Below are 25,010 nucleotides of genomic sequence, written 5' to 3'. Positions count from 1 at the left end.
CAAGGTCTTTGGGTGCATCCTTTGAGGAAATTTTGTCTTGTTTCAGGAGCTGCCTAGTGGCAGATTGTCCTGTGCCACATTCTGACCCAATGGGATTAGCTGATTTTTGCCCTCCCTCCCTCCCTCCCTTCCTTCGTTCCTTCCTTCCTCTCTTTCTTTGGAGTCTTGCTCTGTCACCCAGGCTGGAGTGCAGTGGCACGATCTCAGCTCACTGCAACTTCTGCCTCCCGGGTTCAAGCGATTCTCCTGCCTCAACCTCCCAAGTAGCTGAGATTACAGGCCCCCGCCACCACATCCAGCTAATTTTTGTATTTAGTAGAGACGAGGTTTCACCATGTTGGTCAGGCTGGTCTCGAACTCCTGACTTCAAATGATCCGCCTGCCTTGGCCTCCCAAAGTGCTGGGGTTACAGGCATGAACCACCATGCCTGGCCACTTTTTGTCCTTTCTAGAGGCACTATTGAGACAGCTAGTCCAGCAGGATGCGTATCCCATGAGGTCAGGGACAGAAGAACGTCCGAGAGGGAGGAAACAGTTCAGGTTTCCCTGGGTACCTGTGTCTGAGAAGGCCCATCTTGTCATCACGTGTTTTTTATGAAGCATCTGGTTCATCTCTGCATCCTCAGACTTTAAAATGAGAGGTCGTAGGCTTTTCTTTCCAAGTTTCCTTCTAATTCAAGAACTCTGTGTGTGTGGACCCTCTGATATTTGGAAAAATTTCCCCAAACCAGGTCTCTAAGTCTGTTCAAGACCTTGTCAGCCGTTGACTGCCTGTGCCATCTAGAACCTGTGCTTCCCGGCCAGCACTTCTCCAGAGACCCCGAGGGAAGATGTGGGCGCCCTAGGTCTTAGAAGGTTTTATCCATCTTATCTCACCAGCATTTAAGTCATCTCAGTATTTAAGCTTTTTGTTATTTAAAGATAAGGCCAGACCTTTGAACAAGTGAAAAAGTAGTGAAATGGGAGGGGAAAACCATTTTTCTAAGGAGTCGTTTATTTAAAGTGACAATTGAAGTCCCTTTCAGATGCCCGCTTACCTCCTAGCTGAGTTTCAGTGCCTGCAGTGGATGAATTTGCCAGCTTTCAGCCTTGTTCTGTACTTAGACTCCTGTGGTACGTAGACCAGTGCCTGGTTCTTGGGCTCCTTTCCATGTATTATATAATTTTTTCTGGATACGCTTATTTAATGCCATGTCTCAATGCAGAGCTTGGTCTCCGAAGCTGCCAACAGTTGTCTGTTCTGCTCTCGGATGTATTTCAAGTTGTTGAGAGCAGTGATTTCTAAGGCTGCCTGGGCTGAGGATTCTTACACAGGTACTGGAGAGTGGAAACTCAGCCTGCAGGAGCAGAGACAAATTATCTCTGAGAATCCAGCCTTGTATTTAGTGAGATCCAATTTGTATCTGATGAACGTGGGGCGTGATAAAAGATGAGCCAGGTGCACTGCTGGGGTATCCCTGGGCGTCTTTGAATTGAACGTGTAGATAATGCATCCGCCTGCCCTACCCCCTGCCTCCTGACAGGTCTTCCTGGCAGCCTGTGTACTCAATGACATTCCCTTCCTCTCGTTCTCTCTTTCCCTCCTGCATTTGGTGAGCACCTGCTGTGCACCAGGCTGGACGCTGGGACTAGAGATTCTGGTAAGCCTTGGTTCCTGCCTTCCTAAAACACACGTTCTGGTCAGAGGCGGACAGTGGACCAATCTTCATGAGTCCACGCGGTAAGGGCTGAGCTAGAGATGTGTGCTGACTGTTCACTTTCCATCTTGGAGGGCTTGGAGGAGTGCAGGGGTTCTCCAGAAAGCAGAGGAGGCAGAGAGGGTCCCGGCAAAACCATGGCAGTGTGAGAGCGTGTGGTGTGCTTAGGGAGACAAGACTGACCTGTGTTGGGTTATGGAGAAGCAGCAGCGATCGGACTGGGGATGGGCGGGCGGGCTCGGTCCTGGTGCATCTCACATGCTGAGCTAAGGTGGTTTGGACCTTATCTGGTAGGCAAGGCAGACAACTTTCCGGGTTTGTTTCTCATTTTTTTTTCTAAGTATAGGAGTGAGGTGTTTTGAGGTACATCGTAGGAGGAATACCCTGGCATGAGGACTGCTGAAGGGAGAGAGCGGAAGTTGGATGTTTGGTGAAGGGGTGGGGGGAGTGCTCACCAATGTGAGCGGGAAGAGCTCTGTCCCCAGGAGAAGGAGCCCTGCATTTGATCCGGCGTCTGAGGAGCTTCTCAGATGAGATGTGCTCTTTGTCCCCCACGCGGGTGTCTTTAGTGGCCATTCAAACCCACTTTGGCTCGCTCTGTCCAGTGAATTGCTTTAATGTACTTCAGACACCCCTTGGGCTGCTTATGCTCACACATGTGTTCTGCTGTGGGAGAGGCAAATGAACTCTTACCTTGTTTGAGCCACTGTTGTCCTGGGGTCTCATCTGAGCAGGTGATCTCCTGTCCTAATCCAGCCCTCTGGTCCTGTGTGCTGCCCTGGCTGTTCAAGCCGCCTTCTCTTCCAGGTATCTCTGGAGCATCACTGCACTCCCATCAACTGCGTCTCCTCGGGTTCCCCAGGTGTGCCCATTCTCTTTTCTCTACCCACCCATAGCTGGTCAAGCTTATGAGACCTGGCTCAGAGGGAAGTTTTTGACAGTGTGACTTGATCAGGTCACCTGGCCTGCGTGGGCTCAGTTTTCCCATCTGTGTAACGTGGATGGCAGCAGTGATGTTTCAGGCACGCGTCTGAATGACTTGTGTTATTAGCGCCCTGAATCCCTGTGGCAGCACTGCAGTGAGGGCTCGTTATTATCACCATCTCACAACCAAGGAAAACAAGGCCCGGGGAGGCCAAACAGGAAGAAAACAGCTGTGTCGCAGTGCAGAGAGACAAAACCAGGGTGGAAAATGGAGAAAAGAAGCGTGAGGTATGTGGGAAATAGCATCCGTCATATTTGTGAAACTGAAGTCTGCAAAGGAAAAGAAGAGAGAGAGAGACAGGGAGAGAATGAAGGAGAAGCAGAATTTGAAGTTAGATCAGCTACAGTTATCAAAAATTTGGAAAACACCAAGCAACAGATTCAATAATTACTATGAACCCAGCAAAATATACCTACAAAGAAGTGTACGCTGAAGCACATTATAGTAATATAGCTGAAAAAACAACTCCAAAGAGAACAACTTAAAAGGAGCTAGAAATAGAAGATGCACTCCCTTCAAAGGAGCAGCACTAACATTTAAAGCTGACATCTCAACAGAAAGGATGGAAGCTAGAAAATGATGGAATGCTATCTTCAACGTAAAGAAATCGCCAAAGTCTGTGCCAGCGAAATCATCCTTCAAAAGAAAGATGAAACGAAGACATTTTCAAACAAATATAAACTGAGAATACTTGTGGCTGGCAAACCACACACTGAAGGAAATACTAAAGGGTATTTTTTAGGCAGAAGGAAAATGATCCCAGATAGAAGTGTGCCCATGCAGAAAGAAAGAAAAGTGACAGCAGGCGAATATGTGACTGAATCAAAATGAATGTTGATTATATGGAGCAACGAAAATAAAAATCATATCCTGTGGAACTTCACATACACGGCAAATTAAGATACATGAAAACAGTAGCCAAAAGGCATCAAGGAAGTAAATTAAGTCAAAGTGTTGTAAGGTCCTTGCATTGCCAGGAAGTGGTAAAAGTATTTATTAGAGTAACTAGAAGCTTTATAAGAGTATCTGTTAAGTGAATAGTAAGAAAGAACAGGCTAATAAAAGAGGACATGGGATAAGAAAATGCACAAAATTAATCCAAAAGAAGAAAGAAATGGAGAGAAAAAGAACATAAAACAAGTGTGAACACGTCAAAAACACAAAGCTCGATGGAAGGTTTCGGTGGAAAGTCACGCTACTGGTGCCCGAGGGAGCAGGGACTCAAACCCACGTAGTCTGCATGTGCTTTCGATCATCGTGATTCACTTCCTTCCCAAAACGTTCATAGCAATAAATGACACCTCACAGTTATTTTTAGAATTAAATATGGAGGTGAACATTCTTTGCAAATTATGAAATGCCATATGCGTATTAATTGTGCAATTATGTAAAAATAATCATTGTTTGTGTTCTTTAGAGCCTCTGACATCGCTCTGAGCACATAATGGAAGACCTTCTGGTTGGTACAGCACCGTCTCTCTCTCTCTCTCTTTTTTTTTTTGTTTCCCCAAAGGCTAATCCACATTTTGCATTGCTTTAAAGAGTCAGACATCAGAATTTTGCTCTGACTGTGAAAGAGTAATGTGTCTGAGCTTACCCTAGCACTGTTAACAAAATGAATAGTAGATAAAATATATAAAGCAACTTTTTCATACATTGGACATCAGTAAGTATAGGATTATATTCCAAGGGAATACCAGAGAGGAGGGAGTTACCCAGAGAAAGACCTGAGGAAATTGCCTAAGAGTTCCTTGAGTCTTTGGCTAAATACTTTTCTGCATTTGCATGAGGTTAAGCTCCACGAGGCCAGGCTAAAAACAGGTTCTACGAAAGGGTAATTACTAGGGAGCTGTAAGCTGACAATTTTCAGACTTCACACAGGGTTTGGAACAATGTAAAGTCCCACCAGCGAGAGAAGAGAGACTTCACTGGATACACAGGGCGTTCGATAGAGAACAGAGTGGCCTTGCTGTAGCAGTGGGGCTACCGCAGCCTTGAGGAAAGGCTGTTCTCAGCCTTCCTTAAAATGGCTTCAAAACAAGCCTCAAAAGGCTCAAGGTGATTTGCAGGTAACTTAACCGCCTGCCACTCTTTATGGGAATAAAACAAAATCCAGCATGTGCAAACATAAAATTCAGTGTCTAGCATCCGATCAAAATGTACTAGACATGACATTAGGTGGGAAAACATGACCCATAAACGGGAGAACGATTGGTCAACGGAAGCAGGCTCAGAAATGACAAAAGATGATAACATTGGCATCAAAGGCATTGAAACGGCTGTTAGAAATACGTGTAACGTGCTTAAGGATGTGAAAGAAAACAATGGCGTGATGGGAGAACAAGGGAAGATATAAAAAGTGAGGACCAGATGTAACGTCTAGAGGTGGAGAATGCAAAAGTCTGAGATAAAATGCTTACTAGGTAAACTTACAGGAGACTCCACACTGCAGAAAAAAGCAAAACAAAACACAACAGAGCAGTGTATGTGAAAATGTAGCAACAGAGACCATCAAAACGAAGCCCATACGAAAAAAGACTGAAAGAAAACAGAATGTCAGTGACCCCTGGGAAAACACCAGCTGGTCTAACAAACATGGTTAAAATTACAGAAGAAGAAGAGTAGGGGACAGAAAAATATTTGAGGTAATAATGGCTAAAAAAATTGTCTAATGAAAACTATAAACCCATAGAGCCAAGAATCTTTATAAAACTCAAGCAGGACACCACACACACCCACACACCCCGGACACATCATAATCAAATTGCTAAAAATCAGTATAAAGAACACATCTTTAAAACAGCTAAAGACACTTTACATATAAAGGAACATGATAACAATACTGCAGAATTCTAATGCAAATTAGACACAATGACATGATATCTTTAAAAGGCTGAAAGAAAAAAACAAGCAAAAACACTGTAAATCTGGAAATATACCCAACAAAAACATATATATATATATATATATATATATATATATATATATATATATAATGTTTTGAGTATATATACTTTGAGTGTGTGTGTGTGTATATATATCCAAATAATATATATAATATATATTTGGATATATATATGTGTGTGTATATATACGTATATACACTCAAAGAAAACATATCAAAAATAACGTTGAAATCTGCACTTGTATGAAAAAAAATACCTGTATAGAGTGTTGTGAGCGACCTGTATAAGAAAGGGCTGGGTGTAGTGGCTCACACCTGTCATCCCAGCACGTTGGGAAGCCAAGGCAGGAGGATCACCTGAGGCCGAGAGTTCGAGACCAGGATGAGCAACAGAGTGAGAATTCATCTCTAAAACAACAAAAATAAGAAATTATCCAGGTGTGGTGGTGCACATCTGTAGTTGTAGCTACTCGAGAGGCTGAGGTGGGAGGATCATTTGAGCTCCAGAGTTTGAGGCTGCTGTGAACTTTGATTGTGCCACTGCACTCCAATCTGAGCATAAGAGCGAGACACCATCTATATAAAAAAAAAACATAAAAAAGTAAAAGAATAAAATATAAATGTTTAAAGAAGTTCGTCTAGCCAAAAAAATATGATACTAGATGGAAACTTGGGTCTATACAAAGTAATGAAAAAGTATGGAAATGTTGAATATGTGAGAAGACATAATTTTTAGTTTTAAAATTTCTTTATAGATAATTGTCTAAAACAATGAATTGTGGAGCTTATCACCTGTGTTGGAATAAAATTTATGATAGTAAAACACAAAGGACAAGAGAGCGGAAGATAAAAATACAGAGTCGTCCCTCAGCATACACGGGGAATTGGCCCCAGAACCCCTGAATACACTGAAATCCACACACGCTCAAGTCCCATGGTTGGCCTATCCTGTGAATGCTATGTTTTCTATCTGAGTTTGGTTGAAAAAAATCTGCCTGTAAGTGGATCCACACAGTTCAAACCCATGTTGTTCAAGGATCAACTGTACTGTTACGGGGTTCTTAAGTTATATGTCACATGGTAAAATGTTATTTAAAGGCTATTGCGTTAAGGTAAATTGCATATTGCAGATCATAGAGCACTCTTCTAAAATAATAAAACAAAGAGGTATAGTTCATAAGTCAATAACAGATAAAATGGAATGTTAAAATACACTTCATCAAGATAGAAGAAAAAGAACAAAGAACAAATTTGATATATAGAACCTACATAGCAAGAAAGTAATGTAATTGATATGAAATTACATTAAATAGAAATAGTTCAAATGCTCTAATTAAAAGGCAGATATTATCAGACTGAATTTTTTAGCAAAGTTACCTATGTATGTTCTGTTCATAACAAACCTATGTTAGATATAAAGACACAGTGTTAAAAATAAAGAATGTAAAAAACTATACCATGCAAACACGTAATCATAGGAAAGCTGGAATGACTATGGTTAGCAGCATTCAAAGTAGACAGCACAGAAAGATTTTTTATAATGATAAGAGTGTTAATTACGAATTCATAATGATCCCAAATGTGTGCACACCTAATAACAGAGCTTCAAAAGGAAGGAAGCAAAACCTAAAAATATTGGGACGAGAAATAGACAAACCCATAACTATGGTTGGAGATTTCAACATTCCTCTTTCAGGAACTGATAGAGAGAGTCATACAGAAAAGTCATAAGCGTAGACAAGACTTGAACAACACACTAAACCACCTTGACCTAATTGACAGTTATGGAAAACTCCATCCAAAACTATAGAACATATTCCTTTGAGGTACACATAGAACATTCACCAAGATAGATTGCTGGGTCATAAAGCAAACCTTATTAAATAATGAAGGAAAGAAAATGTGCAGGATACATTTTCTGACCAAAATGGAATTAAAATAGAAATCGACGCAGAAATAAATTTGTAAAACCTCTAAATGCCAGAAATTTAAACACAACCTACACTTCTAACAACCTATGGGACAAAAAGGAAATCACAGAGCAATTAAAAATATTTGAGTGTAGTGAAAATCTAACCTCAGTGTTTTATAATGTGTAAAACGCAGCTAAAGCATTGATTGGGGAAAATCGATCACTTTAAATGTTTATAGTAGAACAGAATAAAGATCCTAAATCAATTACCACTTTAGGCTAGAGGGAAAAAGAACAAATTTAAGCCAAAGTAATTAAGAAGAAGAAAGTGATAAAGGTAGAAGGAGAAATAAATGAAATAGAAATCAGAAAAACAGTAATGAAAATCAGTGCAACCAAAACCTGATTCTTTATAAAGATCAATACAATTGATAAGCTGTTAGCTAGGGTGATAAGAAGAGGGAAGGCATGAATTACTAATACTAGTATTGAGACTGAAAGAAGGGGTATCACTAAACATTTTACAGCCATTAAAAGGACCATAAGGCAATACAGTAAATAAATTGAGGCCATAAGTTCTTCAACCTACATGACATGCATGTGTTTCCTAAAAGATGCAAACAGGTGATGAAATAATTGGTATAACAAACCCCCATGACACATGCTTACCTATGTACCAAACCTGCACATCCTGCAAATGTACTCCTGAACTTAAAAGAAAAAAAAAGACGCAAATGATCAAAACTGATTTAAGAAGAAACAAAACAATGAATAGCTCTATATTCATTATTGAAATTGAATTTATGATAACACACTTTCCCACAAAAATCACAGTGCAGATTGCCTGATGGGTCAATTATAGCAAATATTTAAGTAATAATTAAGAGCAATCCTACATAAAGTCTTTGAGAAAAATACAGTAGGCTGGAAATATTTTCTAACTCATTTTAAATAGAGTAGAATGGAAAGATTTTCTAACTCAGTGTAAGTTCAATACCAAGCCCAGATGATGTCTTTATTGGAAAATAAAACTAAAGATCAATAACTCTCGTGAACTTAGAAGCAAAAAATCCTTAACAAAATATTATCAAATTAAATCTGGCTATATATCAAAAGAATAATGCACTGTGATCAAGTGGGACTATCCCAGAAATGTAAGGCTGGTTTAACATTACAAAAAATTGATATAATTCATTATTCACTACCAAAAGGAAAAAACCATATGATTATCTCAATAGTTTCAGAAAAGGTATTTGACAAAGTCTAATACTCATTCATGATAAAAGCTCATAGTAAACTGAAACAGAGGAGAATTTTTCTCAATTTGATTAAGAGTATCTGTGAAAATCCTATAGCTAACATGGTAAGACTGAATATTTTCCTCTTAAAATGAGAATCAAGGCAGAGAGATCCACTCTCATCACTTTTATTCAATATTTTATTGGAAGTCATAGCCAGTTTAGTTAGGTAATTAGAAGAAACACAAAGCATACAGATTGAAAAAGATGAAATAAAATCCTCTTTATTCATAGATGACTGAAGAAAATCCTAAGGAACCTAATTTAAAAGGTTACTAGAACTAATAAGTGAGTTTAGCAGCATTTTAGGAAATGCACATTTCTGTAGGCCGGTAAGTAATTTATAGTAGATAAGAAAAACTTGGAATAATTAAGCAAGGTCACTAAAAACAATACACTTCTGAGTGAAACAAATGGAGACGTAATTAAAGAGCTATACCATGTTTATGGATTGAAAGACCCAATAATGTTAAGATGTTCATTATCATCAAGTTAATTTATAAATTCTGTGCAATTACAATAAAGCCCCCAATATAATTGCTTTTTGGTAGAAATGAAGAAACTAATTCTGAAACTTAATACAGGGATGCAAAGGATGTAAAATAGTCAAAGCGGTTTTGAATAAGTATAGCAGTGTTGGAGGACTCATACTATATGATTTCAAGACTTACTATAAAGCTTCTATAGCAAGCGAATGTAGATTTCTATAATCAAGATAATGTAGTGCTTGGCTGACCATATGCAGAAAAGTGAAACTGGACTGCTTCCTTATACCATATACATTCACTGTTGAAGTTGAATTTGTAGTAAAACACATTTTCCCATAAAACCTTATACAAAAATTAACTCGAGATGGATTAAAGACTTAAATGTAAGTGTGGTGGCTCACACCTGTAATCCCAACACTTTGGGAGGCTGAGGCAGGCAGATCACCTGATGTCAGGAGTTCAAGACCAGCCTGGCCAACATGGTGAAACCCCAACTCTACAAAAATACAAAAAAATTAGCCAGGCATGATGGTAGGTGCCTGTAATCCCAGCTACCTGGGAGGCTGAGGCAGGAGAATTGCTTGAACCCAGGAGGTAGAGGTTACAGTGAGCTGAGATCACGCCACTGCACTCCAGCCTGGGTTACAGAGTGAGACTCCATCTCAAAAAAAAAAAAAAAAAAAAAAAAAAAAGACTTAAATGCAAAACCATAAAAGTACTAGACAATACCATTCAGGACATAGGCATGCACAAAAACTTCATGATGAGAATACCAAAAGTAATTGCAACAAAAGCCAAAATTAACAAATGGGATCTAATTAAACTAAAGAGCTTCTGCACAGCAAAAGAAACTAGCATCACAGTGAACAGGTAACCTACAGAATGGGAGAAACTTTTTGCAATCTACCCATCTGACAAAGGTCTAATATCCAGAATCTACAAGGAAGTTGAACAAATTTACAAGAACAAAAAACCCTATCAAAAAGTGGGCAAAGGATTTGAACAGACACTTCTCAAAAGAAGACATATATGAGGCCAAGAAACATAGGAAAAAAAGCTCAACTCACTGATCATCAGAGAAATGCAAATGAAAACCACAATGAGAGACCATCTCACTCCAGTCAGAATGGTGATTATTAAAAAGCCAAGAAACAATATATGCTGGCAAGGTTGTGGAGAAATAGGAACACTTTTACACTGTTGGTGGGAATGTAAATTAGTTCAACCATTGTGGAAGACAGTGTGGCTATTCTCTAAGGATCTATAACCAGAAATATCATTTGAACCAGCAATCCCATTACTGGGTATAAATCCAAAGGAATATAAATCTTTCTACTATAAAGACACATGCACACGTATGTTTATTGCAGCACTATTTACAATAGCAGAGACATGGAACCAACTTAAATACCCAATCAATGATAGACTGGACAAGAAAATGTCTACATATACAGCATGGAATAATATGCAGCCATAAAAAAGAATGAGATCACGTCCTTTACAGGGACATGAATGAAGCTGGAAGCTGTCATCCGCAGCAAACTACAGGAACAAAAAACCAAACACAGCACGCTATCACTCATAAGTGGGATTGAATAATGAGAACACATGAACTCAGGGAGGGGAACATCACTCACTGGAGCCTGTTGTGGGGTGGAGGGCAAGGGGAGGGAGAGCATTAAGGACAAATATCGAATGCACGCAGGGTGTAAAACCTAGATGATGGGTTGATAAGTGCAGCAAACCACCGTGGCACATGTATACCTATGTAACAAAACTGCACATTCTGCATGTGTATCCCAGAACTAAAAGTAAAATAAAATTAAAAAAAAGGCAATGTAGTGTTGGCATAAGGTTAGACATATAGATATATGGAACAGGGCATATATGGTCGACTGAGTTTGATAAAAGTAGTAGGGTTCAATGGGAGGCTGAAACAACTGTATATTCATATGGAAAAATGTGAAACTTGACTCTTGTCTCATGACATATTTAAAAAAGCTAACTTCAAGTAAGGTATAGACCTATACCTAAAATTTGAAAGAATAAAGTTTGTGGAAGAAAACATTGGAAAAATCTTGTGATCTTGGAGTAGGCAAAGATTTCTTAGATAAGACACAGATACACAAATCCTAAAATTTAGAAAACTAATTTGAAATTAATCAAAATCATAAACTTCCTCTTCAGAATATACTATTAAGAATGAAATAAAATGTTCATCATACATAACTTACAAAATATTGTACCTAGAATACATAAAGAATTTTTAAAACTCAGTAGTATGAAGTCAAAACTCTTACTAATATTAGAAAAACTTTTCTGGAGTCTTAAAATAGGCTTACATTACACTGTACCCCACAAATATGTATAATTATCATATGTCAATTATAAATTTTAAAATTAAAGATGGATTTTCTAAAAGAATTATACCTTTAAGCTCAAAGTGGCTAAAAATATTTCTTTTGATGTTTCTGCTTCTACACGAGATAGAGTCCCGGGGCTCTATTTACTCCCCTGCCCAAAACAATGCAAAAATAAGTAAAAACCAGACAAAGATATGAAACAACAGTTTTTAAGTCTCTGGCTATCAGTCAACAAAGGACATAGGTTCCCAAGAAATGGAAAATGATTGAGTGAGCCCTAGGATTCCCCCAGCTTACTTACTGCTTTGACAAAGTTTCCAGGCTGCAGCACAAGGAAGGGGGACCCAGATGGAGCCTGGCTGGCTTGCTAAGTTGAGGACAAGGAGCTGAGAGTCTGGGGAAACCAAGGCACCTAGAATTTGCAGTGCAGAACAGTGGGAAGGAGGTAAGTACACAGGATGAACTCCAGAGGACTGCAACAGTTCCTTCTGTAGTATTCAGCAGAACACTGATGCATGGGAGGAAATTACCTGAAATTGGGGGGAAAAATACCCAAAAGGCACGCATACAGGGCCAGGAATAATGCCTGCTTCCACCAGCCAGACTGGAAAAACTCATAACTCATGGGTCACTGGTAGAATTCTCAGAAAAATCTTGCTTCAGTAGTGGGGAATAATTAGACTTAGCCTGAGCACTGTTCCAGACCCGCCTAATAAATCATAAAAACAAGACCTGAAAGGATCAACTGTTTCTAAGTAACTTAATGTCAACCTCAAGTTATGCCAAGAAAGCTCAAGGATATTTATAGAAATAAATAAAAATACTTCTGCACCCAACAAGGTAAAATTCACAATGTCTGGCATCTGATCACAGATTACCGGACATGCAAAGAAGCAGGAAAATATGACCCATCACGAGGAGAGTAAACAATCAATAAAAATTGACCAAGAACAGGAGAAGTTGTTAGATTTAGCAGACAAGGGCATTACAATGGTTATTATAACTATATTCCATATGTCAACAAAGTTAAGTAGAGACATGGAAGATATATAATATATATAGACATGACAACTACAATGTGTGAGATGAAAAATACAACGGATTGGATTAACAGAAGATCAGACTTTACAGAAGGAAAGATTAAGGAACTTGAAGACATCGCAATAGAAACTAACATGCAGAGATGAAAAGAACTTAAAAACAACCCCAGAACATCAGTGATTTGTGGAAAAACTTCAAGTGGCCTAATATAAGTCTAACTGGAAGTCTTGAAAATGGGGGGGGGGGGGTAGGGGAGACAGCAAAGACATTTCAAGAAATAACCCCAGCTTTTTCAGTTTCTATGAAAACTTTCAACTTACAGATCCAGGAATCTCAATGAACCACAAGGAAAAGAAATATAATAGAAAAATACATTAATAATTAATCATTATTAAGTTGGTCAAAACCAATAAAAAAGTGTTATAAGGGGTAAAGAAGAAAAGATGCAGAAGTGTGGAGGAAGAAAGATGAGGGTGACAGCAGATTTATCACAGGAAATGATGTAAGTGAGAAGACAGTGGAGCCCCATCTTTAGAGTACTGAAAAGACATACTCTCTACCCAGCATTTTACACCCAGAGATTTTCAAATTTTTCAAATGTGGAGGGGCAATAAAGTTGATTTCAGACATACAAAAATCCAAACTAATTTATTATTAGTGACTGACACTACAGGAAGTATTAAAGAAAGTCCTTTTGGCAAAATGAGAATGATATCAGATGGAAATGTGGATCAACCCAAAGGAATGAAGAAGACCAAAAATGGCAACTGCATGGGTACATACAGAAGATGGCTTATTATTTCAGTCTCTTTAAAGAAAGATAGTTAGCTGTTTGAACAAAAATTACAACAATGAAGTTTGGGGTTTATGAGATAAGTGTAGATTGAGTGTATTCAATAGCATCAAGATTGAGTTGGGAGAAATAGCAGTAAAGTTCTTACATGTGAAATGGTATTATCTGAAGGTGACAATGTAATAGGTGAAGATGTATGCTATGGACCCTCACACAACCATTAAAATACAAAACAAAGACATGTAGCTAATAAACCAACAATTTGGATAACATGAAATTCTTTGTGTGAATCTCTGTAAAGACAGATCTAATGTATAACAACAAATCTAATGTACAATTTTTACATGGGGTTGTCATTGCAAGGGGAAGAAACAGTTGGCTAAAAATGGGTCCATGGGAACTTTTTGGAATGATGGAAATATTCTGTACCTGGTTACTCAAGTGTATACAATCATCTGGAGACTCGACATTTTATTGTATAAAAATAATACCTTTAATCCTCTAAGTTGATTAAAAATACTTCTCTGTCATCAGTGTCATCATCACCACCACTATCAGCAGTAACCACAACACTAATAGTAGTAATGTTTACTTAATACTCATGATATGTCAGGAACTAAGCAGCCTGCTTTCTTTATGTGTGCTAAATCATTTAGTTGGCATGTCATAATCATATAAGTTAATGTCTTTGTGATGCTGTAACAGCATAGCTGATAATGGGTAATTCATAAGCAACAGAAATTGATTTCTCCCAGTTCTGGAGGCTGGGAAGTCCAAGATCAAGGTTCCAGCAACTGGTGAGGGCTGCTGTTTCCAAGATGGCACCTTGAATGCTAAGTCCTCTGGAGGAGATTAACGCTGTGCCAAGCCCTTTCATAGTAACATTAATCCATTCATGATAACTCTGCCCAAACACCTGTCAAAAGGCCTCACCTCCACCACTGCACTCCAGCCTGGGCGACAGAGCAAGACTGCGGCTACAGAAAACAAACAGAAAAACAGCCTCACCTTCTGACACTGTTGTGCTGGGAATTCAGTTTCCAGCACGTAATTTTGTGAGATACATTAAGACCATAGTAGTCAGGTACTTTTATTAGCTCTAATTTATTGATGAGAAAACTCAGGGTTAGTGAATTTCAAGGTGGGGATTTAATTTCTGGCAGCACAACTCAAGAGGCCGGTGGATTAACTGCTGTGCCCTTCCTTTTCCATGGGAATAACAGCTGCATTTCTCCCTGGAAACGAATCATACAGCTCAAACCACTGTATAAATGCAAATTGCTGATTATTGTTGCAAATTCACTTCCTCCAGCTCTATTGTTTCCTAAAGGACCCGTCACCCAGTCTCGAGAGAGCTCATTGGGTTGTATTTAGCTCAGGATAGTCTCTGATCTGAAGACTTGTGAAAAATTAAAGAAACAGAGCAGGTCACAAATGATTGTAATGAAATCACTGCAATCCTAATAGGATATAGCTGTTGTGGTCATAGGCTATGAAAAGAAAGGCAGAGAGCCTTATCTTTAAAGTGAGGGGTAGGAACTGTGTTGTATTTAAGTCAAAAAGTACTTAATGACTGTATGTACAAGAAGATCTCAGTAGGAAAACGTACCTATAAACACACACATCAATACACAAGTACACGTACGTAGAAAGAAAGACGAGAAGGAAACGCACCCAGCTGATACAGCTATTGTTTTCATAGGTTGGGATTCCATATGGATTATATTTCTTTCCTGTTACTTATCTGTGTTTTTCATATTTTCTAGAGTAAGCATATGTTACTTGTATAGTCAGCAAAGAGTTGATTTTTAAGGAAATAAAAAGTGCTTTCAACATGAGGAAATTAAGTGCTATGGATACTGAATTCCAGTCCTAGAGACAGGGGCTTAAGTAAAGTAAAGATGTGCTCCAAGCACAGGGTGTGGCGTGGTCTGAGACAGTCTTTCCAAAGTTTGTGCTGGACCCTCACAGACACTGAGCCTGCCCATTAAACGCTTCTGCTGGGGTCTGGGAGATGTGCTCTTGTTTACGGCTGCTGATGTTCACAGTGTCCTTCCGAAAGGACTCGTCAGGAGTTTGTGGCTACATATTTAGAAAAATGTAGAGTTTCCCTTCCAAAATCAAAAGGCTGGGTTACATACGGCTTTGCACTTCTTACCCATCATTGCCAGTGAGAAGTGTCGGATGCCAGGTCTGCAAACACGTTCCAGGGGCCTGAGCCACAGTCATTTTTATTTTCTCTGCTGTTGTTCCTCTTTTACTTCTGCTGGTTTGGCCTGCTATCACTAAAATGCAGAGTGCATGGCACTGACGTCATTTCATCTTTCTTTCCACTGCACAGCCCTTTCTCGTTAGGGAGTTCATGAAGGATTGGGCGAAGGTGTTGGAGGGGAGAATGCAGTGCAGGAGGTGACACAGGACTCCTGGCCTTTGTCCCCAGATCTCTCTCTTATGACCTCCATGGCCTGGAACAATGACTTAACTTCCCTGTGCTTTGAATACATGAATCATACAAAAGATTATGTTTGACATACACTTAGACCGTAAAGCAGCGTGAGAAACAACCTCTGAACCAGTAACTTGCACCCACTTGCTCCCTGCCTCTCCTAGAGATAATCACTACTGTATATCAATTTCTTATATACACTTACTGTAAAAAAAAAGTCACTCTTGTTTTTATCCCTGTTATCATATGGGGATGTTTGTCCCCTCCAAACCTCATGTTGAAGTTTCATTCCCAACGTTGGAGGTGAGACCTAATGGGAAGGGTTCGGGTCGTAGGGACAGAGCCCCCATGAATTGGCCTGGCACTGCCGCACTGTAATGAGTGAACTCTCACTTTGTTCATTCTCACGATATTTGGTTGTTACAAAGAGCCTGGCTCCTGCCTCTCTCTTGCTTCCTGTCACACACCAGCTCCCCTCTGGCTTCTGCTGTGAGTGGAAGTGGCTGGAGGCTCTCACAGGGTGTCCAGTCTTTCAGCCAGCAGAGTTGTGAGCCAAATAAACCTCTTTTCTTTTTATATTACTCAGCTTTAGGTATTCCTTTACAGCAACACTAAGCAGACGGAAGCAATGCCTAAGTATGTATTGTTTAGTTTTACTTGCCTTTTAAATCTATAAAAATCTTACATTGCTTCATGTAGCTGTAGTTTATTTATATTTGTTGTCAAATAATATTCCATTGTGAGGGGTGTTTGGGTTAGTTTCTCTTATAGGTATATACCTAGGAGTGGGGTTGTTGGGTCATTAAGTATGCAAGTGTTCAACTTTACAAAATAATGCCAAACTGGTTTCCAAAGTATTTGCATCAACTCATACTCCTACTAGGAATGTCTAAGAGTATCTGTTGGGCCAGGTGTGGTGGCTCATACTTGTAATCCCAGCACTTTGGGAGGCTGAAGCAGGAGGATCGTTTGAACCCAGGAGGTCAAGGCTACAATGAGCCATGACTTTGTTACTGCATTGCAGCCTGGGTAACAGAGTAAGACCCTGTCTCAAAAAAAAAAGTGTTTGTTTAACTGTATCTTCTCCAACACCTAGTTTAGTCAGACTTCTTAATTTTTGCCGAGAAAGTACAAAATGATTGCTTATTCTGACCTTAATTTGTATTTTTTCTGATTACTGATGATATTGAGCCCCTTTTAATAAATGTATTGGCACTTTTGCTTTTTCTGTAAAATGACTATGTGCTTTGCTCGTTTTTAATATAATTTTTTTCTTATTGGTTTGAAGGAGTTCCTTATATACTTTAGGCGCTAGTTTTTTATATGTGCTTCCAGCATTCAATCCCAGTTTGTGGCTTTTCTTTCCATTGTTTTATGGTGACTTTTGATGTACATAAATTGCCTATTATAATTATTTAAAGTTTATTAATTTTGGGTTTTTTTTTGGAGATAGGGTCTCCTTTTATTGCCTAGGATGGAGTGCAGTGGCATGATCACAAAACACTGCAGCTTTGACGTCCTGGCTTCAGTGCGTCTCCCACCTCGGCCTCCCAAGGAGCTAGGACCTCAGATGTGTGCCAACACACCACATTAATTTTTTTAAAATAATTTTGTAGAGATGGGATCTTACTTTGTTGCTCAGACTGGTCTCAAACTCCTGGCGTCAAGCAGTCCTCTGGCTTCAGCCTCCCAAAGTGCTGGGATTACAGGTATGAGCCACCATATCTGGCCTAATTTTTTATTTTGTTTAATACTTTTTGTGTCTTAAGAAATCTTTCCTTACATTAAGGTCAAAATATATTGCCTTATACTATATATTTTTAAAAGTTTTCTTTTTCGTATTTAGGTCTTTTAATACATTTAGAAGTGATTTTTGTTTACGGCTTGAAATAGAAATCTAATTTCCTTTCCCCATAATGGATAGCTGTTTGTTCCAGCTCCATTAACAAATGGCACAGGAGGTACAGTTCTGTCCTCCTCACTGATCTGCAAAGCAACCTCTGTCACATACCAAAGCTCCGTACATGTGCTGGTCTTTTTCCAGTGCCCTATTCTGTCTCCGCACCAATATCTCACTATCTTATTTGCTCTTTATGAACAAGCCTTTATATTAGGACAAATCTCTAACTAGCTCTTCAAGAGTTCCTTATCCATTCTTAACCATTTTCTTATCCATATACATTTTAGAATCAGCTTGTAAATGTCCACAAAATAACCCAGTTGAAATTGTATTGGATCATAATCCCCCTTTGGGGGAAGACTGACATCTTCATGATATTGAATGTTCATATTTATAAGCATGGGCTATCTCTTCATTTACTTAAATATTTTTTAATGTATTTCAATAGAGTTCAATAAGTCTAGAGTTCAACAGAGTTTAAAGCATAAAGATTTTACCCATTTTTAATTAGAATCATTTCTGGATACCTTTTGGGTTTGATTGCTGATGTAAAGTGCTTTTATAGTCACTTATTTCTTATTGACTTCAAGTGTTTGCTGATGGTGTACAGAAATGCATTTGTATACAGCCGACACCTTGATTACTCTAGTGATACTTTACATGGATTCTATGTAAACAATTGCTTCATTTTCTTTAATATATAATAATAATAATAATTCACCTGCTTACGAGTTATGAAAAAGTTAATACATGTAAACTTCTGTTAAATGTAAGCTGTATATTGTTGCTACTGTTACTATTTTTAAAGTAATGGCTTTATTGTTTTTATAAAAGTTTTGCATGAATGTTATAAAAACTAAAGCAAAACAGAGAAGTATTAAGAAAAAACCAACAAATTGCTCATTACCCAGAAACAGAGTTAGTGTTTGATGAATATTATGCCAAATTTCTGTGACTAGACTGAAAAATAGATTAATATATATATATACACATATATGGTAAAATTTTAAATAATATATATACAAGGTAAAGTTATTTTTTAAATAGCATTATATTTTGCATGATTAAAAATATTAAAATTTAATTGAGTTTAAAGAAGGAAAATTCTGATGAATTGCTGACTTTAATTTCCTTACCACAAGAGATAGTCTGTAAAGATCCTGCTTAGGTTAAGGAAAAAGATTTTAGAAATTACTAAGCAGCTGAGTCAGGAGGTTGTTTTTTCTCATTATGTTTTAATTTCTTTTTCTTTTTTTTGAGATGGAGTTTCGCTCTTGTTGCCCAGGCTGGAGTGCAACGGTGCAATCTTGGCTCACCGCAACCTCCGCCTCCTGGGTTCTAGCGAATCTGCCTCAGCTTCCAGAATAGCTGGGATTATAGGCATGTGCCACTAAGCCTGGCTAATTTTTTGTGTTTTTAATAGAGACAGGATTTCTCCATGTTGGTCAGGCTGGTCTACGAACTGCTGACCTCAGGGGATCCACCTGCCTCAACCTCCCAAAGTGCTGGGATTACAGGTGTGAGCCACCACGCCCGGTCTCATTATGCTTTAATTTTTTGCAGTATGTCTGAAGTCCCCACTGTAGAAGATGAGGTGAGTGGCTTTCTTACACTACTCCATTCCTCCTTTCTCAATCTACCTATTTTTTGTTGCATATGTTATTTTGCTTTGCTATGTGTGCTGGCTTGGATTCTTCAAGAATAAAGGGAAGCGCAAAGGTTGTTAGGGAGTAACACTTGCGAAAGAAAACGGCAGGGAAAGCGGTCAGCCTCTGATGCGGCTCAGGAAACTCTGCCAGTCCAGTGAGAAGCTCCAGAGCAAAGACTGCCCCTCAGAGGAGACCCACGATGGGCGGAACAGGCCAGGCCTCTGCATCGCTGCCTCGCTCAGTCACTGGCTGGGGGCTGCCCCGAGAAGGGCATGACTTTGGCTCAGAAACTGAGAGTTAACAGCCGGAGACTGTTGCCTGACCCTCCATGGCTGGATCCTGAAGCCGGGATCCCCCTTTAGGTCCTGAAGCACCTCCCTGTCTGCTGCACCAGAGTTTACAGTCTTTACCACCAGCAAAGCATAATTCTCCACTGCATCATTTCTGCCATAGCTGCAGGCATCTGCGTTGCCCACTGACTCCTCGTTACCATGGCTCGCCTATACTAGAGCTTTTAAAATTTTACTCCTCTTCGGCTTAGCTGGGTTTCTGGTTCCGTGTTCCCTTTGAGAAGGATTCCCAGGTTCTACATCACTGAATTCTTTAATGTTCGAGAATGCTTGCCTTTTGTTTTCTTCTTGGAGGGTAATTTGGCCAAGTAAGAAATCGCTCTGCTGTCTTCTCTCACTGAATGATTCTGTGATGGCTGAGATTAACAGATTTTTTCTACCTTGTAAGTAATGTGCTTTCTTTCTAGTTGTACGCTTAGATAATGAACTCTTTAACATTGATCGATGCTTAGTAACAACCATTGATCGATGCTTAGTATCTCAAGCCTCCCTAGTATATGAGTAATCTTTCAATTGGTATATCCACTTTTTCCTTCACGTCAGGAACAAATGTCTTGTGTTGCATCTTGGAATGATGTCTTCTATTCCATTAAGTGAGTTGTCTGCTTTAGGGACGTTTGTTTTCCTTCTGTTTGAATGCTCTGCCCGTCCTCCATACTATGATCTTCTCTTTACTCCCATCTCTTCATTGTTTTTCCTTCTGCATTTTCTGTGATGAACTCAGATCATAACTCTATGTCCTTAATTTGGTTTTCAAGTGTCAAATCTCTTCTTGATTGTAATTTATTTATTCAATTTATAAATTGGCTCTAAGTTTGATTCCTTACCTGGTCAGTTTCATTCTTTTATTCTGTACTTGTGCCTTTTGGTTTTTGTATAATTGTATTCATATATATACATATGTAGTATGCATATATACAACTGTGTGCATATATACTATATGCAGATATAGATATGTACAAACATGTGCACACATATCTATCTATGCGTTTAATTTATCCATCTAATCTATCTGTCTATATATCTAATTTACCTGTCTTATTTACCTGCCTATCTAATAGCTATCTATCTAGCTATCATCTATCTGTATATTATCTATCTATCAATCATCTATCTGTCCATCTATCTATTATCTATCTGTCTATTATCTAGCTATCTATCATCTATCTATCCATGCATCCATCCATCTAGCCATTCATCCTTTGCTATGCAGCATTCACAGGGAATCTGATCCTGTGTTTTCTCCCAGACCTTATTCTTCAGCGATTTCTCTCATTTGTTCCCTCTCTCCTCCCTTCCCATCCTTCCTCAGGCAGTACCTTTGCATTTATTGCCTTGCTGTTTTTCATTCTTTTCATGATATATGGCAGAGGCAGCGCCATCTCGCCTTCCTATTTGTGTGATGCCTTCTGTGACACGGTTCCCCATCTTACCGGGGCTAGTTTGTCATTCTTTCCTTGGGGTGTACTTTGAAGACTGCTCTCAATCCGCTATCCTGTTGTCTAGGTTTGTGGGGAGTGAGGGGTAGCAGAGGTGGTCGCTGCTGAGGCCCTGCTGGACATCTCCCAGGGCCACTTCACCCGGCTGAGGGCATGTTCTCCCTCCCATGGGGCACAGCTTGCTATTCTAACTCAGCACAGTGCCCTGGTGGACCTGCCAGATAAAATACAGGATGCCCAGTTACATTTGAATTTCAGATAAACAGTGAATAATTTTTTAGTACAAGTATGTCCTCAAGGGGACATTTGAGCACCTTTTTATGTGCTAAATCTGGCAGCCTCGTGCCCTGGAAAATGCCACATGTGTTTCCCTTGCTGAGCTCCCACTGCGGAGTGCAGGAGCTTCTCCTGAGGGGTTTCACTTCGCTCTTGCCCGGCCATCCCTGCAGCCCTGCCCGCCAGGTTGCCCACTGCGGGAGTTCTCTGAGAATTCTCAGCCTCCATTTCTTTCCTTAGGAAAGCTTCCAGGCGTCGAGGGTGGGGTTAGGAGTCACACGTCCTTGTGCCAGACCAGCATCTCCTGCGCTTCCCTCGGCTGCCCTTTCCCGTGTTTATGGCACGAGGTGGTTATTGCTGGTGAATTCTGCTCTTAAGAGTGTTTTTCCCTTGGTTGGGCCTTGGAGGAGGAGGGGGAGTCTGCGGTGGTTCTTCCTCCTGCCATCTTCGCCTGGCAGTGCTGCTCTGTAATTGTTTATTCATTCGCCGAATACTTACTGAGTGCCTACTGTGCAATGTCTGCCATCGAGGGAAAAGAGTCGCAGCAATTATCACCTTGTGACAAGGCTGTTATAGATGCTGGTAAAGGAAGTTGCATTCTACAGTTGATTTTGGCTGCCTGGGTTCCTGTCCTGTCTTCCCGTTAGACAGAGAGCTCCTTCAAGGCAGGAATCGGGCGTCGGGCATCTTGGTCCTCGTCTGGAGGGTGGTCAGTGTCTGTTGCACAGACGATTGAATGAGTGAATGAGATGCCAGGTCAAAGGAGGGCTGTCTGCGCACAGTAAGCATATTGGTGCCTTGATCCTCCGACTGCCAGAAACAAAGAGATAGCTCGGCTCCGCCCTTAGTCACTGGCTGGTTAAAGAGAGGTGTCGCTAATCACGAACCGAGCCTTCCAGATCTGGTTTAGACTTCATGGTCATAAATTAATGGTAAATTAGTTGAATGAATCTAGAAAAGAGCTGTCAAGGCAAAGGTTTAAGAGGAGGAAAACTTTACTGGGCAGTGGAGGTTCAGGATCGGTGAGACCCAGCTGTGGTTCTAAGCAGCATTTGTTGTCAGGTAGGGAGGGCAGACAGGCAGGCCCACGTGGGGCGGAAGGGTCAGTGTGGGGCACGGGAATTGAGTGCAAGCCGAGGGCAGCCCCACCGTGGTGGCGGGGCAAAGGCAGTGAAGGCTGAAAAGCAGAGTCTAGCTGAGAGGTCAGCGGGCCCCCAAGGAGCGTGGGAGGTAGATGAGGCTGTCCAGAGAGAGCAGATGGCAGAGGGGCCTGTGTGCCACGTTAGGGCTTGAACTGAAGTCCACACAGAGTCCTGACCAGGTGGGAACACAGGTAACCAGGCCTCCTGCTGCTGCCTCCTCCAGGAAGCATGAGCAGTGCCGCCCGGAAGAGCTGCTCCACTCTCCTGACAATCACCAATCTGTTCACGCCAGCCCTCCGGTGGCTAAATCCTGACCCCTGGATCCTTCTCCACCTCCAAAATGTGCACGGGATAATGACTCGTCCCTTGTGCATTTTGGAGGTCAGAGAAGGAGGAGGAGAAGCCAGTTCCCCTGCACAGAGCGCCGGAGGTTGGACGTCTCCGGCACGTCTTAGTAACTTCTCTCAGCCACGCCGTCTCTGACCTTTGTCTTTGGTGACTCAGTGGGTGTAGGTGGCTGTGCTTTGCCCTTTTGGTTCTGGGTAATTCTACAATCATTCCCCAAATTATAATTTTAGCCCACTGGAAACACATTTTCAGAATTCTCATTTTGTCTGCACCTAAGAAGGCATGATTTTCTCCAAAAGCGTTCCAGGAAGAAAGCCTGTGAGACTTAGCTCTCCCCAGGGCGAGGCGGGCCCCGAGAAGTCACGTGGGCATGGGCCAGGCCAGACCCTCTCGCGTGTGAGTCTCAGTGAGTGGCGTTGAATGATGGGGCATCTATTTGGAGCATTCGTGGGCCCCAGTGGACAAGCGTTTGATGAGGACTTCTGCCTCGGGGTGCTGTGCTGGGCTGTCCGGACACAGGACTGAAAAGCTCTGGTTACTGACCCCCAGGAGCTCCCAGTCTAGAGGAGAACACCAGCCAAATACATGAGAACCAATCGTGGGGCTGTGCAAGATGACACCACATATGCCAGCTGTGTGCCGCCGTGCACGCCACACCCTGGGGCTGGGATACGAGGTCCGGCACCGTTCCGTCCTTCCTTCCAGAATCACAGCACTCCCAACTGCAGCGGGCAGCGGAGCAGACCCTTTGCTATGAGCTTGAGCGGGTTTCTCGCTGCATGGCCCAGCTTCCTCCTATTTTGGATTAACAAAGGGAAACCCAGAAACAACGTGCAGTGGTTGCAGAGCGTCCTTCAAAGACGTCGTGGTCACCTGGAACCTCAGAGGGTGACCTTATTTGGAAATAAAGTCTTTGCAGGTGTAATTAAAGTGAAGCTCAGGATGACAACCTGTTGGGTTAGGGTGGGCCCTAAACCCAGTGACTGGTATCCTTATAGGAGACAGAAAAGGACGCATGGAAACAGTGGGGCACTGTGGAGACAAAGCAGAGACTGGACTTACGTTCCCACAAACCAAGGAATGTCTGAAGCCACAGAGTCTAAAAGGAGCAAAGAGCCTCCTCCCCTGGGGTCACGGGAGGGCCACACTCACACACGATCAAATACAATCCCCATGTGATTCTCAGTCCTGGCCCCTCTGATCTTCCAGAGGCTCTGCCCGGACTCTGGAAAAGAGCAGCAGGAGGAGTGCTGGAGGGCCGGCCAGGGCAGCCCCGGCCCCTGCTGCTCCCTCTAGAAATCTGCTCTCAGCCTTTCCTCTCTACTGTGGGGCACTCCTCACTGCCCTCTGACCCTGCTCACCCCGCTGTGGTCCTGACAATTTTAGGACCAATAGTGGTGGATGGCTGTTCTGAGTTCTGAGATAAGACGGATGACCACCGCTTTGCTCATGGCGCTCAGGTAGGGTTGCTGGGAAGCTCAGCATGGAGCACAGTGCTCCCCGGAACCCCCTTCCTGCACCGGGCCTCTGGAGGTGGCCTGCAGAGAGTTGCTCAGAGACTGGGGGAGCATAGTGTGGTGACACCTGGATGATGATGTCAGGAAATCTGCGCCCCAGGGGCTAAGGTAACCCCACATCACCCTCTGAGTCTCCTCAGCTGCAAATTAAGAAACAAGACACCTCATGAGATTGACGTGGGAACTAAGTGGAACAAGGGCTACAGAACCCCTTTATAAACATAACAGCAGTTGGAAAACAGGAGCTTTGATCACTGTCATCTAAAGAGCTGCGGAGAGGGGTCAGGTGTGTGAGACCACATGCCAGTATTTGCAGCCCCATATGCGAATTGTCCACTGGACACCAGCCCGGATGTTCGGGGAGAGGGTCCACTGCCCCCCGGTCAACCCAGCTCTTGCAGACCAGCCTGGAAATGCAGTCTGCACCCCACCCTGCCGCTCGAGGGACCAGCCATGGGGGC

Source organism: Aotus nancymaae, unplaced genomic scaffold (genome assembly GCF_030222135.1).
Source record: "Aotus nancymaae isolate 86718 unplaced genomic scaffold, 86718_ANA_hifiasm-v0.15.2.pri h1tg000011l, whole genome shotgun sequence".
NCBI lineage: Eukaryota > Metazoa > Chordata > Mammalia > Primates > Aotidae > Aotus > Aotus nancymaae.
Note: the sequence above shows the minus strand (reverse complement) of the source record.